Source organism: Mandrillus leucophaeus, unplaced genomic scaffold (assembly GCF_000951045.1).
Source record: "Mandrillus leucophaeus isolate KB7577 unplaced genomic scaffold, Mleu.le_1.0 Scaffold71, whole genome shotgun sequence".
Classification (NCBI taxonomy): Eukaryota; Metazoa; Chordata; class Mammalia; order Primates; family Cercopithecidae; genus Mandrillus; species Mandrillus leucophaeus.
The window spans coordinates 108593-125576 of NW_012107697.1; positions in this window are offsets into that span (position 1 = coordinate 108593).

The following is a 16984-nucleotide window of genomic DNA, read 5'->3' on the forward strand; positions in this document are numbered from 1 at the left end:
AAAAAAAAAAAAAAAAAGAAAAGCTGTGTCTGCTTCAGTCTATGGAGTCATAACATTTTGCACATCATCTCAGAGCTATGTGGTATGTGTGCTGTCTCCATTCCCATGTCTCTCTACTGTCACATCGCCCCTGCTCACTGTGTACCTGACTCTGTCTTCAGAGCCCCCTGCTCCTTTTCTGTTCTCCCAGGAAGCACTCTGGCTTATCCCCTCCAGCTCAGAGAAGACCTATTCTAGGAGCTGTACTGGTGAGGGGACCTGTGGGGACCAGGATGGCACATCAGTGTCCATGCGTGTGGTTCTGTCCCTGCCACCAGTATGTTGCTCCCCTTCTGTCTCAGAGGTGACACAGACCTAGGAATCCTACTGTCAAAAACAGTGGGGAGCCAGGAGCCCCATAAAATGTCCTGGTGAAAACCCATCTTGTCAGGGCCCTGGATTTGGCTAAGTGAAGATGCACAGGTGTCTTCTTGGTGTTCCCTTCTGTCCAGCTCTTTCTAGCATCACTTCTTTTTTTTTAAGACAGAGTTTCGCTCTTGTTACCCAGGCTGGAGTGCAATGGCGCAATCTTGGCTCACTGCAACCTCTGTCTCCTGGGTTCAAGTGATTGTCCTGTCTCAGTCTCCTGAGTAGCTGGGATTACAAATGTGCACTATCACACCGGGCTAATTTTTGTATTTTTAGTAGAGATGAAGTTTCACCACGTTGGCCAGGCTGGTCTTGAACTCCTGACCTCAGGTGATCCACCTGCCTCGGCCTCCCAAAGTGCTGAGGCGTGAGCTACTGTGCCCGGCCTCTAGCATCACTTCTACTTGGCCCTTTCTTCCTCCTTTGAAGGCCTGACCCCACCTTCAGTCAGACCACAGCCATTTTTTAAATGTCTACTATATCCTCACAGGCAAAAAAAGGAAAGTCCCCACCTTCAGAAAAATGGTAATTTGTAAATTGCATCTAGTCTCTTGCGGACTTTCCATCACCTCAGCTTCTCCCTTGCCCCAGGGGCCTTCATTTCTGTATCTTCTCTCAATCCAGTGAAATCAACTGACCTCAGTTTTGGTGCAGGCTCTGACCTTGTCACCTTGAGCACTGTGCTTCTCTGGACTTAGTTTCATCCTCTGCCAGATCCTCTCTGGCTCCTTCCTGCTCTCCGTGGTGCGTCTGTGGCTGTGCTGGCTGTGTCCCCCACCCCCTGCCCCACCCAGTGCCTGCTTAGACTTTCTGGCCTCCTCACATCCCCAAAGACTCCCCTGACAATGTCCCGGCCCTCAGACCTTATCTCCTCCCTCCTTCCCAGCCCCCCACTCCTGGCCTGGTTTCCACTCCCCTCCCTGCCCTTCTTCCCCTACCTCTCTCTACCCGTAGTCTCTCTCCCCGGTCTCTGGGCAGCCACCAGCTCCAGATGCTGCGCTTTCAGAGAAAATCAATAGAGCCGGGAGGCTCAGCAGGTCAGATGTAATCAACCAGGTTAATGATTAAAAAGGCTTCTTCACCCACCCTCTCCCCAGGAACCCTCTTCCCCATTCCCAGGACTCAGCTCCCAGCATGGGGTCTGGCCTCATCTTACAGGGCTCCCTGCTATCACTGGACCCCAAAGAAAAAGGATCTCCTCCACAACAAGTCTTTGTGGCCTGTGCAAGGGAGGGAACATCCGGCCAGTTCTAGGCAAATACGGCTACTGCTTTACACTGGAGTGGAGCTTTGACCTGGAGGCTCCTGCTGTCCCTGCCCCTCCCTGCCTCCCCCTTCCTCTCCTGCGAGGCTGGAGGGAGCTCTCTGCAGAGTACTCCCACCTGAGCCCGGAGGCCCTGGGCACTCTTGCTGTCCTTCTAGCCCCAGCCTTTCCCACTTCAACCTCAAAGGGGCCCAGGCTGAGCCCAGGAAGGCACGTGCCTCCCCACTCCCGTCCGTCTCACCCACCCCAATACCACATTTCAGGTTCCCACTGCTCTCTGCCTCCCCTCTCCAGCTTCCACCAAAAAAAAAAAAAAAAAAAAAATTGGTGATTTAGGCATTTGGAGAATGTTTTTTTTTTTTTTTTTTTTTAATAGATGCCATTAAAAAAATTGTGACTTATGGAGAAAGTAAAAAAAAAAAAAAAAAAAAACCAGAATAAACAGTTGGGCTTCTCTCCCAAGCAAATGTCGAGCTGTCTGCCCTCTTCAGTGTGCTCCCGCCCGAGAAAAGTAATTCTGGTCCTGTCCTTCAACACTTCTAATCCGAGCCCTGGCCAGTCCAGGCAGCCTTTCCCCATTCCTGCTCCATTCCAAAGCGGGGATGCAGGGGGCTCTTACAGGACAGGAGCCCGAGGCAAGACTGAGGCACTGCTCACTCATCATGAAACAGGGCAGTTCAGGGCCGCCCGAGCAGATGCAGTGGCGGAGGGGCTGCAGTCACCGAACCCCAGCAGCTGGGCTCCCCTCTGGAGTCTGAACAGGACCAGGGGATGGGACTGCCCTCGTCTCTCACAGCCAACTACACCAACCTGCCTGCGGCTGCTCCTCCCAGGCTTCACATGAGCTGCCACCTGTGCTGGGGAGCCAATTCCCTCCTCCCTTCCCAGGCACCCACCTCTTCCTTGGCCCTTTTCCCTCATATAGATACAGCCACCCCACCCTGCCCCCATCTCCACCAAATTTGAATTCTTCCTGTTGACATTTACAGATGCTCATCTCTTCGTTAAAAAAACAAAAACAAAAAACTTCCTTAATCTCACATCCGCCTCCAGCTCCCCTCTCTCCTCTCCCTTCACAACCAAAGCACTTAGCCAGGCTGTCTCCATTTCTTCACCTCCCACGCATTCCTCAACCCATTCTAAAACTGGGTTTCGCCTCCATTCCTCCACTATAAAACAGCCCTTACTACAGTCACCGGTGATTTCATGTCACCAAACACTGAAGGTATTTTTCAAGTCAGCCTTCATCTTCTCAGGTCCTGTGTTCTCTGTCTCCTTGGCAGGCTCCTTTCACAAGGCTTGAGCTTTGGTCCTCTTCCTCTGTAACGACCCTTTCCCACTAAGCCATCTCTCCCTAGATCCTGGTGACATCTAAGCTCCTAACTCCAGCTTTTTCCTCTCCTCTGAGCTCCCGATGCACGCATCCAAGTGTCTCAAAGATACCTCAAGGGCTGGGTGCAGGGGCTGACACCTGTAATCCCAGCACTTTGGGAGGCCAAGGCAAGGGGATCACTTGAGTCCAGGAGTTCAAGACCAGCCTGGGCAACATAGTGAGACCCCCACCCCCCGCCAACACATACACACACGCACCCACGTCTAAAAAAATTTTTTTTTAATTAGCTAGGCATGGTGGCAGGCGCTGGTGGTCCCTGCTTCTCGGGAGGCTGAGGTGGAAGGATCGCTTGAGCCCAGGAGTTGGAGGTTGCAGTGAACCATGATTGTGCCACTGCACTCCAGCCTGGGTGACAGAACAAGACCATCTCAAAAAAAAAAAAAAAAGGTCAAATTCAGGATGTCCTAAGCTGACCCGACGTGGTCCTGCCCATCTGGTGGCTGCCTTCCAGTGTTCCTTATACTAGTGGATGGCATCATCACCCATCTGTTCTGTAAGTAAGCAGTATCAGAGGTATCCTAACACCTTCCTCTTCTTCATCTCTCTATCCAGTGCATCAACAAGTCCTGTCCAATTAAGCCTCCTAACAAGTCTCTTGAATGTATTCATTCCTTATTTCCTTTGCTGCCCCTAGGCCAAGCTGTCATCAGCTCACCCTGGAATATCACAATAATTTCCCAGCTGCTTTTGGCACATCCACTCTTGACTTCTCCAATCTGTTTTCTGCACTGCAGCCAGAGTGATCTATTCAAAGTCAAATTTGACTGTTAACCCTCCTATGTAAACAGTTTTCCTTTGCTATTAAAAACGTAAAGCTGGGCAGGTGTGGTGGCTCTCGCCTGTAATCCCAGCACTTTAGGAGGCCGAGGCAGTTGGATCACCTGAGGTCAGGAGTTCGAGACCAGCCTGAGCAACATGGTAAAACCCCATCTCTACTAAAAATACAAAAACTAGCCAGGCATGGTAGCAGGCACCTGTAATCCCAGTGACTTGGAAGGCTGAGGCAGGAGAATCGTTTGAACCTGGAAGGTGGAGATTGCAGTGAGGTGAGGTGGCGCCACTACACTCGTGTGGGCAACAGAGCAAGATTGCAAGATTCTGTCTCAAAAGCAAAACAAAACAAAATAAAAAAAAACCCGTAAAGCTCTGCTGCCAGCCACACTGACCTCATCTCAGTTCCCCACACCAGCCATGGTCCCTCTCGCAAAGGTTGTTGTATCAGCTTCACTCTGCCTGGGCCATCCTCCTCTCCACTTGCAGGTTTATCTACTTATCCCCTACACATCTTGCCATCTGAGCTCAAGGGATTTCCTTAGGGAGAGAGACCAGGTTATATTTTCTTACTTAAATGCTTCCAGGCCAGGCACGGTGGCTCACGCCTGTAATCCCAACAATTTGGGAGGCCAACACGGGCAGATCATTTGAGGTCAAGAATTCAAGACCAGCCTGGCCAACATGGTGAAACCGTGTCTTTACTAAAAACACAAATAAGCCGGGCATGGTGGCGTGCACCTGTAATCCCAGCTACTCGGGAGGCTGAAGCATGAGAATGAGTTGAACCCAGAAGGTGGAGGTTGTAGTGAGCCGAGATCAGCCATTGCACTCCAGCCTGGGTGACAGAGTGAGACCCTATCTTAAAATAAAATAAAATAAAGTAAAATAAAAGCTTCCATAGAACTTGTCACTCTGTAATTACACACTGAATCTCATCTCCCCTCATATAGAATTTTTTAAAAAATTACTAAGGTGTCCATAGTATTCTACTAAGGTATCACAGTGCCTGGCAATAATATTTATTGAATGAATGAATGGTTGAAGGAAAGAAAAGATGAAAGAGCTAATCAACATTTTTTGGGGGGTTGGGAGATCGGGAGGCATCTCTCAGTGGCTCCCAAACCATGGGTGTTTTAAGTTATAGGTGTGGCTCTAGCTTAGACCTGCCTTCCTCTCACCTGGCCCCAGGCATGACACCTGCCTGTATTTACGAAGCCTGTGATCCTGGAGCCATCATCTTTGTCCCCTGGGGTGAGGCAGACCCAGGAGTCAGATGCCCAGGGAGCTGCAGCCTGGGGTCAGAACTAGGTCAGTGTCAATCATTTAACAAACAAACGTGCCCCTGGGGGCCTCAGAGGAAAGGCAGCTTCATGGGAAGTGCTAACAAGCCCCACAGGGAAAGGCACACCTGCCCAGGTTCCACTCTGCGTGTTCCCCTGCAGTTCTCAGAAATAGATCTTGGGTGATGAGGCAGGTATGGAGCTGGCAAGTTTAGGGTAAGCTCTTTGTTCCCCAAATCCCACCTGTCTTGGCCTCAGCTCTCACTAGCAGTGATAGCTCAGATTCTTCTGGATGAAAAATGCCGGGGGCTGGGCACGGTGGCTCATGCCTGTAATCCCAGCACTTTGGGAGGTCGAGGTGGGTGGATCACCTGAGGTCAGGTGTTCGAGACCAACCTAGTCCAACATGGTGAAACCCCGTCTCTACTTAAAATACAAAAATTAGCCGGGCGTAGTGGCACGCGCCTGTAATCCCAGCTACTCGGGAGGCTGAAGCAGGAGAATTGCTTGAACCTGGGAGGCAGATGTTGCAGTGAGCCAAGATAGTGTCATTGCACTCCAGCCTGGGCAACAGAGCAAGACTCCATCTCAAAAAAAAAAGAAAAATGCCTTCAAGGGGCATCTGTTTAGTGGCCTGGAGAGATGGGGACTCTTTCCAGTTCTGAACCATCTCTCGTTATTAAGAATCCACACCCTTTCTTGGTACTACCCCAAGGTCATAGCACTTTTGCAAAAGCCTCTGGAGTGGGGGCTCTAGCTCCAATTCTTCCTATTCAATAGGAAGTCTATTTTCTTCTGTGTGGGCCTCACAGTTAAAGAGGAAAGACACCTGTATTCTTGTATAACAAGGCTTTCAGCTGAAGTTGAGACTTAGAGGCCTTCCATTTTACAGAGGCGGAAAGTGAGACCTAGAGTGAGTAAGCAACTTCACCCATCTTACACAAGCCACAAGGCTAGGATAAGAATCCATTGGTTCTGACCAAGGCTTAAATGTGGTGTTTCATCTCCTTGACCTTCCGTCTCTCCCGCTTGGAGAAGATGTATGTGGTAGATTGTTATACTAATGAACCACCCTGCCCTCCACACATGCCCTTGCGGGATCCCCTCTGACAGTGACTCTGGGCTTAGCCATGTGACTGGCTGTGGTCAACAGGATATCAGCAAATGATGCAAGGAGAGGCTTGATAAGCACTTGTGCATTGGGGATTGCCCTCTTGGAACGCTGTCCTCAGATTCTATGTGAAGTAACTCAGTCTTGCCTCCTTCAGAATGAAAGACTTCACAGAGCCAGAGGCCCAACAGGCCTGGATTAGTCCAGTCCCCAGCTGAATGCAGCCACATGGGTGAGCCCAGGTAGGATTTGTAGAAAAATCACAAGCCAACACACAGAATCCTGAAAAATAAAATGACTCTTGTTTGAGCTACTAAATTTTGGAGTAGTCTGTTACCCAGCATCAGATAACTGACACAAACTATCTGAATTAAATCCTGGGGTCCTTGACCTTGAAGGCACCAACCATAGGTCAACCCCGTGAACATCTCTTGCCAGTTCCCTTTCCTCACCGGGCTTCTTGTGAAGTTTCCCTAAAGCATGATGATCTCTCACTTGTGCATCTTTGCGTATATTTGTCTGCAACGTTCTTTCCCTGTTCTAATGTTCACATCACACTTTAAACATCCTTTCTTTCAAAGGTCTTGTCCTGACACCCAGATGAGATTAGATTCTTCCTCTTACAGATCCTCAGTAGCACCTGTGCTTCTTTGTCTACCACTCACACTTTTAATCATTTATTTAATGTCTGCCTGTCCCACAGACTATGAACTCCACAAGGGCAGGGAGCGTTTGTATTGCTTATTACCTAATTGTTACCTAGCCCTGAGTAGATGCTCCATAGTGATTTTTTTTTTTTAATTGACAGCAACTGTCTCATTCCCTGCAGTTAATTCCCATGACCTTACAGACTCTTGCTTTTTTTTTTTTTTTAAATGGGACCTCGCTCTGTCACCCAGGCTGGAGTGTAGTGGCACAATCTTGGCCCACTGCAACTTCCGTCTCCCAGGTTCAAGCGATTCTCCCGCCTCAGCCTCCTGAGTAGCTGGGATTACAGGTGTTCGCCACTACGCCCAGCTAATTTTTGCATTTTTAGTACAGACGGGGTTTCACCATGTTGGTGAATATCCACCCAGGGTCCTGTGGTTCTTAGAGCAGTTATAGTGACTCCAGGGCTCCTTGGTCCCAGAACCTTGTGAGTCAGCTTCATCTGCTTTTCCTAAGTGATTTCCAGACCTGAACTTACCCAAGGCTGAGAAAAGGGGGCAAGGAAGGACAAGAGAAGCCTAAAGTCAGCAGCTGGGAGGGGCTTATGGCCAACAGAGCACACAGCTACTGCCTCAGAGTCCAGCAACTGGGTCCTGTCCAGGTTCCTCCCACCTTGAACAAATCAGCCATCCCTGTGCAAATGGACTCCTTTTCCCAGCTAGTTCCTCTGCCTTCCACTTGCCTCTCCTGGCAGTAGCTGGCCATTGGTACCTGGGAGCAAGCAGGCTCCTTGGTGCCACTTACCCCACCTCTGGCTGGTTTTTCAAGGAGTCCCAATGTGGCTGGGTCACCCCAAACCTTATCTAGTGTAGCTTTCCCCCTTTGGATGGGATGCTCCATTTCTCCGCAGCCTCTAACCCAGCTCAACTTTTTATTTTTATTTTTTTTTTTTGAGACAGAGTCTCGCTTTGTCGCCCAGGCTGGAGTGCAGTGGCACGACCTCGGCTTACTGCAAGCTCCGCCCCCCAGGTTCACACCATTCTCCTGCCTCAGCCTCCCAAGTAGCTGGGACTAAAGGCGCCTGCCACCACGCCAGACTAATTTTTTGTATTTTTTTTTTTTAGTAGAGACGGGGTTTCACCATGTTAGCCAGGATGATCTCAATCTTCTGACCTCGTGATCTACCTGCCTCAATTTCCCAAAGTGCTGGGATTACAGGTGTGAGCCACTGCACCCGGCCAGCTCAATTAATATTTATCAGTGCCTCCTACTCCAATAAAATAATGGGATGTCGATGGTCCAAAAATTTATGACAGTAGTTTTCAAACTTTTTTTTTTTTTCTAAAGCAGCAGAATCAGTCAGGTGCGGTGGCTCACACCTGTAATCCCAGCACTTTGGGAGGCCGAGGTGGGCGGATCACGAGGTCAGGAGATCAAGACCATCCTGGCTAACGTGGTGAAACCCTGTCTCCACTAAAAAATACAAATAATTATCCGGGTGTGGTGGCGGGCACCTGTAGTCCCAGCTACTGGGGAGGCTGAGGCAGGAGAATGGCGTGAACCCGGGAGGCAGAGCTTGCAGTGAGCCGAGATTGCGCCACTGCACACCAGCCTGGGCGACAGAGCGAGACTCCATCTCAAAAAATAAAATAAATAAAATAAATGAAGCAGCAGAATCCTTTCCCCCTTTTCCAATTGTATGCAGGATCCTAGTGTACAAGAGAGAAAAAGGCAGAGATGTTCTGTTTGAAGGGGAGGGTTGATTTCCTCTGCTTCCATCCCCTGCCTGTGCTGGCTCTTGAGGCATCTCTTCAGCACCTTTAGCCTCTGCGGAACCCACATGGAAAACCCATGCTCCACAAGGTGTCACGGCAGCTATTCACCACCTGCTTTGCATTGTCAGACAGTAAGTCCTTCCTGTTATTTAACCTTGTCCCACCCACAGGTTACAGTGGCTTGAATCTTCTCTTGCTCTGTCCTCAGTTGAAAATGAAGCTGACCTCTGGCATCTCCCCCCATGGCACCTGTGTCATGCTTAGCACATGGGCTTGTTTGTTCAAGTCATTGGGAGATGCTGGAACTCACTCCTTGTCCTACCTGTCAAAACCTCCACAGGCCTTGGAAAAGAATAAGTGGTGGGGCCAGGCACAATGGCTCACGCCTGTAGTACCAGCACTTTGGGAGGCTGAGATGGGCGGATCACTTGAGGTCAGGAGTTTGGGACTATTCTGGCCATATAGTGAAACCCCGTCTCTACCAAAAAAAAAAAAAAAAATATATATATATATATATAAGCCAGGCGTGGTGGTGTGCGCCTGTAGTTCTAGCTACTTGGCAGGTCGATGCTGGAGAACTGCTTGAACCCAGGAGGTGGAGGTTGCAGGGAGCCGAGATCATGTACTGCACTCCAGCCTGGGCAACAGAGAACCTGTCTCAAGGAAAAAAAAAAAAAAAAGACTGATGGGATTCACTGACCTTGAAAGACCAAGCAAGAAGACACCTAGCCTACAGTGGGCAGCAGAGAGAGTAGCCCCCAGAGTGACAGCAGCTCGGGAGATATGGTGACAGAGGATAAGTTGGCATGGGAGGAGACAGAGCTTGGCCAGTTTGCTCTGAGGAAAATGACCTAGGAGTCCCAGCTCCCCCATGTCAGAATCCCCCCAGTACTGCTGATTCTCAAGTCTCCCCAGCACAGCCCAGCTCTCCTATTTTGGGAACCACCTGGCTACAGTACCCGAGGCTGCGGTACTACGAATGTACTCAGGTGCTGTTGCATCCTGCCAGGATAATCTCAGGGCAGCTCCAGAACTCAGAAAATGTTCTGGCTCCTTCCCAGAACTCTCCCCTGCCCAGGCACCTGAAAGAGAAGGCTCCCAGGAGAGACAGAAGTTAGTCGTCAGGTATGGGGGCTTCCCTGGGAGGTGTTTCTCTTCCTGGATTTTCTTTTTTTGAGACAGAGTTTCCCCCTGTCGCCCTGTGGAGTGCAGTGGCACGATCTCAACTCACTGCAATCTCCGCCTCCTGGGTTCAAGCGATTCTCCTGCCTCAGCCTCCTAATTAGCTGCGATTACAGGCACGTGCCACCATGCCCAGCTGATTTTTGTATTTTTAGTAGAGATGGGGTTTCACCACGTTGGCCATGCTGGTCTTGAACTCCTAACCTCAGGTGATCCACCTGCCTTGGCCTCCCAAAGTGCTGGGATTATAGGTGTGAGCCACTGTGCCTGGCCTCTTCCTGGATTTTCAACTGGAATTTTCTGCCCAGCCCTTTATTGGAGAGGCCCAAGAAGGGTTCCTGACCTTCCACCTTAGTGCTTTTAGAGAGAGCACACTCTTTCTCAATGCCCCCTCACTCCCAGCTAAACTCTTCTTTACTGGTCTGGGGAGTAGAGGAGAATGTGGAATGACAGGATGAGGGCTCCAGCAAGGGCTTGTGTGCAACCTGAGGCCCAATCCAGGAAAGCCAGTGGTGGCTGCAGGGACTGGGGTAGGCAACTAATGGAGCTGGGGTCTTGTTGGCTTTGTCTGATTTGGAAGGTGGTTCTTTGAGCTCGATGGTTTTCAACCTTTTTATTATAAAAACTCTTTTCAAAAAAATATAACCCAGAAGTCCACTGTATAAAAATAATAAAAGCAAAGTTATCCTGGGAGGCTCAGGAGATTTGGGGCAGGGGGATGGGGATGGCTTGGTGACAGGAAGGGTGGGGATCTAGAGTGTTGACTGCTCCCAGCCTTCTCCTTCACCACTGAGGTCCCTTTACAGAACCCTGCCAAGCACAGTTTGAAGCCATTATGCGGGGAGGAGAGGAAAAAAAGGAAAACCACCTGGGCCTTCTTGGTTTCTGAGACCCTGAGCCCTCGTAGTTTTCTACTGCTCTGATCATTTTCTCTTGCTTCCTTGTCTACACCTAATATTCTTTCCCTAATCGTTTTTCTCCTTTCCCTCTCCAGGAGTTCCCTCAATGAACAAGACTATTTTTTAACTTGGCTTTCACAGCCTCTCTGTGGATGAGTCCTGTCTGCCTGCCCAGTTCTAACCTCTCTCCAGATTCCCACTGTCAGCTGGTGGCTGAACACTTCCACAAGGATGACCCACTAGCCTCTCAGAGGCAACCAACATGTCCCAGATCGTAGAACACAGGAAGGACAGGCCCCAGTATTTGGACTCAGAATCCAAGGACCTAGATTTGAACCCCGACTCTGTTCTTAACAGAATCACTTTGGACGAGACACTTAGTCCCTCTGGGCCTCAGTTTCCTCATCCCCAAAATGGGTAAGCTAATACTTATCCCTTATAATTAAAGCAGAATAATAAACATAAACTTTGGTAAACTATATTGTGCTTCCTGGCCGGGTGCAGTGGCTCATACCTGTAATCCTAGGACTCTGGGAGGCTGAGGTGGGCGGATCACTTGAGGTCAGGAGTTTGAAACCAGTCTGGCCAATGTGGTGAAACCCCTGTCTCTACTAAAAATACAAAAAAAATTAGCTGGGTGTGGTGGCAGGCCCCTGTAATCCCAGCTATTTGGGAAGTTGAGGCAGGAGAATCTTTGGAACCTAGGAAGTAGACGTTGCAGTGAGCTGAGATTACGCCACTGCACTCCAGCCTGGGCGACAGAGCGAAACTCTGTCTCAAAACGAACAAACAAAAAAACTATATTGTGCTTCAAAAGCTTGCCCTTGTTGCTTTGTTCCCTGACAAAAAGTCAGAGAGGTTAAATAAAGCCATCATCTCCTCTTCCCTCTCTCTCACCCCATACATCTCATCAAGTGCACAGAATAACTACTTAAACGATGGATGAATACTGATTCCTCCTCTCTACCCTCACTGCCACCACCCTCTTTCAGGCCCATCTATCCTGAGATCCTTGTTTCCATGTCTAGAGTCATGATGCTAGACTCTCCAAGTCATCCTGCATACTGAAGCTGTTTTCCTAGGACTGAAATAGACGATATCATCCCTCTTCTCGTATACCTACAACGATTCCTTACTGTTTGCAGAATAAAACCCAAAGTCCTGTCAGCCCCGCATCCCCACCATGCCTTCTGGCTTCTCACCATCGTTCACGCTTTTCTTCATGAAGCGCTCCTCCTCACCACTCTCCATATTGCAAAGCTTTCTCCTCTTTCGAGGTCTTATTCAAATACCTCCTTTTTGGCTGGGCGCGGTGGCTTATGCCTGTAATCCCAGCATTTTGGGAGGCCGAGGCGGGTGGATCCCTGGGTGACAGAGCAGGACTCCCTCTCAAAAAAAAAAAAAAAAAAAAAAAAAAAACACACACACACACACACACACAAAAGCAAAAAACAAAAACCTCCTTTTCCAGCAAGCTGTCCCTAATACCATGTCAGAAGTAGCTGCTTCTCTCTGTGCACTTCCAAGACCCACTGTTCCACTATTTGTACCAGATGCATTTGGTCGTGTGTAATATTTAGGTTTTATGTCTATGTCTCACATCAGATTGTGAGCTGTCCAAGGGCTAAGACTATGGCATGATTTTTCTCTTCTCCACACAGTAGGTACTCAATAAATATCTGTTACACTGAATTGACTATCACCAAATTTCACTCCTAACAGTTACCTTATTATCCTGTGTTTGGTCAGTGATGCCCGTAATATCAAAATGAGATAACATCCTTTTATTTATTTATTTAGAGACAGGGTCTCACTCTGTCACCCAGGCTAGAGTGCAGTGGCGTGATCTCGGCTCACTGCAACCTCTGCGTCCCGGGCTCAAGCGATTCTCCTGCCTCAGCCTCTTGAGTAGCTGAGTTTACAGGCGCGTGCCACCACACCCGGCTAATTTTTGTATTTTTAGTAGAGATGGGGTTTCACCATGTTGGCCAGGCTGGTCTCAAATTCCCAAACTCAGGTGATCTGCCCGCCTCAGCCTCACCTTAGTGCTGAGATTACAAGTGTGAACCGCTGCACATGGCCCTTTCATTTAAAAGAATAAAAATACTTTCTCCAAGAGCTACAGTTCTGCATTTACAACTGCCCTTCAACAGTTCTGTTTAGAGGCTTGCAGCTCATGTATTCATTCACTCAATGTTTTTTAGGTGTATGTTCTGAGCTTGGCATTGTTATAGATTATTATAACGCAAAGAAAGGATAACTGCAAAATAAATAAATAAAATGTAAAAGACACTGTCCTTAAGAGCTTGAAGTTTTGTTTGTTTGTTTGAGACAGAGTCTCGCTCTGGAGTGCAGTGGCATGATCTCGGCTCACTGCAGCCTCTGCCTCCCAGGTTCAAGCAATTCTCCTGTCTCAGCCTCCCGAGCAGCTGGGATTACAAGCACCTGCCACCATGCCCGGCTAATTTTTGTATTTTTAGTAGAGTCAGGGTTTCACCATATTGGTCAGGCTGGTCTTGAACTCCTGGCCTCAGATGATCCTCCTGCCTCAGCCTCCCAAAGTGCTGGGATTACAGGCATGAGCCACTGCGCCTGGCCAGAGCTTGAAGTTTTATGAGAGAAACAAACACAAAAACAGTTGTAATATGTTACAAGTGTAGTAATGGAGGTACCACCAGGTGTAATAGGAGAATGGAAGAGGGATGCTTGTGATAAACTTCTTCTTCTCCAAGACAAATGGCACAGTAGGAAGAACAAGGACAAAACAGGTCTTAACTTACTGGCCTTCTACCTGGCCAGTGATTTAACCTTTCAACCCCGTTTCTTCTGCTAGACACTGTGAGTGATAAAGACTTTTTTTTTTTCTTTTTTTTTTTTCTTTTTTAGAGACAGGGTCTCTTTCACCCTCTGACATGCTGGAGATTGCAGTGGTGCAATCATAGCTCACTGAAGTTGTCTTTTTATATATTGCAGGAATTGCTGTAAGGGACAAACTAATAGGAGGCTAAGGTGGAAGTATCACTTGAGTCCAGAAGTTGGAGACCAGCCTGGGCAACATAGACAATTTGAAAAAAATCAGCTGGGCCTGGTGGCATGTGCCTGTAGCCCCAGTTACTCAGGAGCCTGAGGCAGGAGGATCACTTGAGCCCAGGAGCTGTGATTGTGCCCCTGCACTCCAGCCTGGGCAACAGAGTGAGACCCTATAATAAACAAACAAACAAATAAATTTGTATACAAGTACTATAAGCCATCCCCTCCTGCCACCTTTCCTATTCCCACAGTCTTGTTATCCTCCAGTTCACCCCAGATCAGAATCTTAAAACCATTGTTGATGCCTTCTTCCTTTCCCTTCACACCAATGTCACCAAATCCTCCCCACCTGCCCTGGCACGTTCTCTGCATCCTACCCTTCCTTGCTCTTTCCATCTTATCGCAGCCTAATGCCCTCCTTGTCATAGAGGGCCTCACACCTGGACTGTTGTGAGGGCCCCCTGTGCCTGTGTCTTTCAGTCCTACTCTTTTTGTTTTTATTTATTTATTTTTTGAGATGGAGTCTTGCTCTGTCACACAGGCTGGAGTGCAGTGGCGTGATCTTGGCTCACTGCAACCTCTGCCTCCTGGGTTCAAGAGATTTTTCTGCCTCTGCGCCCTGAGTAGCTGGGACTACAGGCATGCGCTACCACACCCAGCTAATTTTTGTATTTTTAGTAGAGACAGGGTTTCACCATATTGGCCAGGCTGGTCTCGAACTCCTGACCTCGTGATCCATCCGCCTCAGCCTCCTGAAGTGCTGGGATTACAGGCGTCAGCCACCGCGTCCGGCCATAAATGGTTCTCAAATTTGAGGCACAAACTGCGGGGCCCCATTCTCAGAGAGACTGTCTCTAGAGGTCTGGGATGGGGCCAGGGAATTTACATTTTTAGCTGACTCCAATGAGGGTTTGCAGACCTCGCTTTGAGTATATCTGCATGGATGACCTTGTACTTGTCACTTCCGTCCTTTCACTTCCACTCTATGTGGGCAGAAAACTTGTCTTCTTGTCTGTTTGTGGGTCAGCCCCCAAGCACCAGCAATTAATTGCCTAGCACAGAGAAAGTGCTCCCCAAATTTCACTTGTACTTGTTCAGAATACAATGCCATCCAAGTTCTCATTTGGCACTTAACAGCTGCGCCAGGTAGGAAGAAAGGGCGTCCTTCTTGCAGACAGATGGGGAGAGAGTCCAAGCCACCAGAGAGCAGAGACTGGCTGACGCAGGCTTAGTTAGAAACCATAGTGCAAGCCATACAGTTGCTTTAGTTGTGGGCTCCCTGGCACTAGCTTCCTGGACTGGTGTTGAACTTTAAGCCCACTTTTCTCTTCTAGAAAGGAGTGAGGAAGGAACTGACATTTATTGAGCAATTACTCTCTGCTAAGTACTGGGCCGCAGGATGTATGCATTATTTCAGGGGATCAGGGAAGTACAGTAATGGATACCCCAGTTTTTTTTTTTTTTTTTTTTAGACAGAGTTTCGCTCTTGTGGCCCAGGCTGGAGTCCAACGGCACGATTTTGGCTCACTGCAGCCTCTGCCTCCTGGGTTCAAGCTATTCTCCTGCCTCTGCCTCCTGAGTAGCTGGGATTACAGGCATGTGCCACTATGCCTGGCTAATTTTGTACTTCTAGTAGAGACGGGGTTTCTCCATGATGATCAGGCTGGTCTCGAACTCCCGACTTCAGGTGATCTGCCCACCTCGGCCTCCCAAAGTGCTGGGATTACAAGCATGAGCCACTGCGCCCGGCTGTTTTTGTTCTTGTTTTTTTTCTGAGATGGAGTTTTGCTCTTGTTGCCCAGGCTGGAGGGCAATGGCACAATCTTGGCTCACTGCAACCTCTGCCTCCCAGGTTCAAGTGATTCTCCTGCCTCAGCCTCCTGAGTAGCTGGGATTACAGGTACATGCCACCACGCCCAGCTAATTGTTTTTGTATTTTTAGTAGAAACAGGGTTTCGCTATGTTGGTCAGGCTGGTCTCGAACTCCTGACCTCAGGTGATCTGCCTGCCTTGCCCTCCCAAAGTGCTGGGATTACAGGATACCCCAATGTTATACATGTAAAACGTGGAGGCCCAGGACATCCAAGTTTTTATGCCTCGTTACATAGCATAGAAGAGGCAGAACAGGCCAGACAAGGATAAAGTGACTTCATATTTGTTGGAGGTCAGTTTTGTATGCAGGTGCATTGTTCTGGGTGAAAGCATCTAGAACAATTAACCCTCACAACTTAATCCTCACAATTACCTTGTAAAGGAGATCTCATTTTCTACTCATTTTAAAGACATGACAGTAATTTCAGAGAGGTTATGCAATTTGCCCAAGGCCACACAGCTGAGAAGAGGAAAAGCTGTGGGTGGTAGAGCTGGGATTCGTGGACCGTCTGACCTCGAAGCTCGTGTGGGTTCTGCAGCTCGGTCCTGCATCATGCACAGTTCCCCAAGCCCATGCACAGTTTGCAAAGCACATCAGTAGCAGAAACAGGAGAAGGTCCCAGGTCTCTGCATACCCGCTGCTCCCTGACGATATCATCTAGCAATCTGTTTGCTCAGGGCCTGGATTTGGCCTCTGTCCTGCCCCCTCAACCTCCCACTGGAGACTACTTCTGGGGATGTTATGGTGCACAGGAAAGAGGATGAGAAAGTGGGGAAGACCAGGCTTTTGACTAGCTGAGAGGTAGGGCTGGGGAGCATACACCTAGGAAGGCTGGCTTCTGTAAAGTAATTGGGAGGTGGGGGTTTGTGTTTCTCCCAGTTCCAGTTGTCTGAGAAGTTCAGGAAAGTGTGGCTGTCCCCTCTACCCACCTCAAACACACTCCCACCTTCACAGACCCTCCCAAGGACACAGATCCGGAGGTGGCTCACAGAGATGTGCAGGATCAGATTCAAGGTGACACGCACCAGCATACACAGAACCACAGGGTTGCCCAGGCCCGGACTCTCCCACAGAGGCGGCAGATGCACACAGAGGTCAGCCACAGCACCCCACATGGAGGGCTGCTCACCCACAGAGGTGCAGAGGGTGCCACCTCCACCAGCCACCTTGAAGGTACCTTGGAGATTGTCAGGAAGGATGGGGAGGGCACACGGTGTTTTCTCTACAACTCCCCTCTCCCCCGCCATGAAAGGAGTCTCACTCTTAAAAGGGAACTCTGGCTCCTTTCCTACCATTTGTCCTTTCCCCGGGCTCAGTTCAGTTCCCCTCTGGCCTGGGGGGCGGGGG